The sequence below is a fragment of the Propithecus coquereli genome, unplaced genomic scaffold (assembly GCF_000956105.1).
Source record: "Propithecus coquereli isolate 6110/MARCELLA unplaced genomic scaffold, Pcoq_1.0 Scaffold2, whole genome shotgun sequence".
Taxonomy (NCBI): domain Eukaryota; kingdom Metazoa; phylum Chordata; class Mammalia; order Primates; family Indriidae; genus Propithecus; species Propithecus coquereli.
Window position 1 is genome coordinate 11,266,191 of NW_012144966.1, and position 1,023 is coordinate 11,267,213.

Genomic DNA, 1,023 nt, shown 5'->3' on the forward strand with positions numbered 1-1,023 from the left:
AAGCTTATGCTTTCATCAATTATAAAAATTAAGAGGTTAATTAAGATATTATATCAACTATAAAAATTAAGATGTTAAAAATTCCAGATTAAACACTGGGCCCACTTATAGTAATGGTCCTGTAAAAGGTCCTTGGACAGCTACTGCTTCAATTTCAATTCTGCCTCCTTTGGGCAAAGCAGCAACCTGGTAAGCAGCTCTTGCAGGAAAATTGCTCTTGAAATACTGTTTGTAGATGTCATTGACAGTATCAAAGTCATTTATGTCAGCCAGAAAAACAGTTGTTTTTACCACATTAGTGAAGTCACAGCCTGCAGCTTTCGGAATTTCACCTATATTTTTAAGAGCTTGTTTAGCTTCTTTTTCTACTCCTCCTGGCACAAGCTGTCCACTTGACGGGTCCAGGCCTATCTGTCCTGAAATGTAAACGGTCCTGTCGACCAATACAGCTTGACTGTAGGGGCCAATGGGCCCCGCACCTTTCGCGGTGCTGATCACGCTTCTGATCAAGGACGACATGGCCAATCCTCCACTCTTGCGGCCCCTCGGAGAGAACCTGTTATGTCTTTTCTTATGTTGTCTATCTCATTAGTAAGTTTTTCATTTTTTCCATTGATGTCCTGAAACATTGTTTTGGCTTTTTCGTGTTGGTTTCCACTTTCTTTTCAATTCCATTCATCTTGCTTGCCATCCACATTCTGAATTCCATTTTTGACATTTCAACAATTTCCTTTTGGTTGGGGTGTATTGCCGTGGATATATTGTGATCCTTTGGGGATGTTGAACTAGCTTGTTTTTCATGTTGCCAGAATTTTTTTACTGTTTATTTTTTTCCTCATCTGAAACCTCTTCTCTCAGCTCAGGTCTGATAGGTTTGAAGCACACGTGTTCTTCTTTTCTGAGAATTCTCCTACTTAGTGAGAAGAAGGAGAGGTTCCTGGATAAACTTTTGTGTCCTACTCCAGTGGATTGACCTGGTGGGAGACGGGTGGATGTACTGAAAGCCTGTAACACAGCTGTTCT

General features: G+C 40.7%; 1 pseudogene across 1 annotated transcript; it reads right to left on the reverse strand.

The window, feature by feature from the left end:
• Nucleotides 1–6: 6 nt before the first annotated feature.
• Nucleotides 7–549, reverse strand: LOC105809749 (annotated as a pseudogene). Its single transcript, XR_001137460.1, has one exon. The product of XR_001137460.1 is annotated as a ribonuclease UK114 pseudogene (transcript).
• Between the last annotated feature and the right edge of the window lie 474 nt (nucleotides 550–1,023).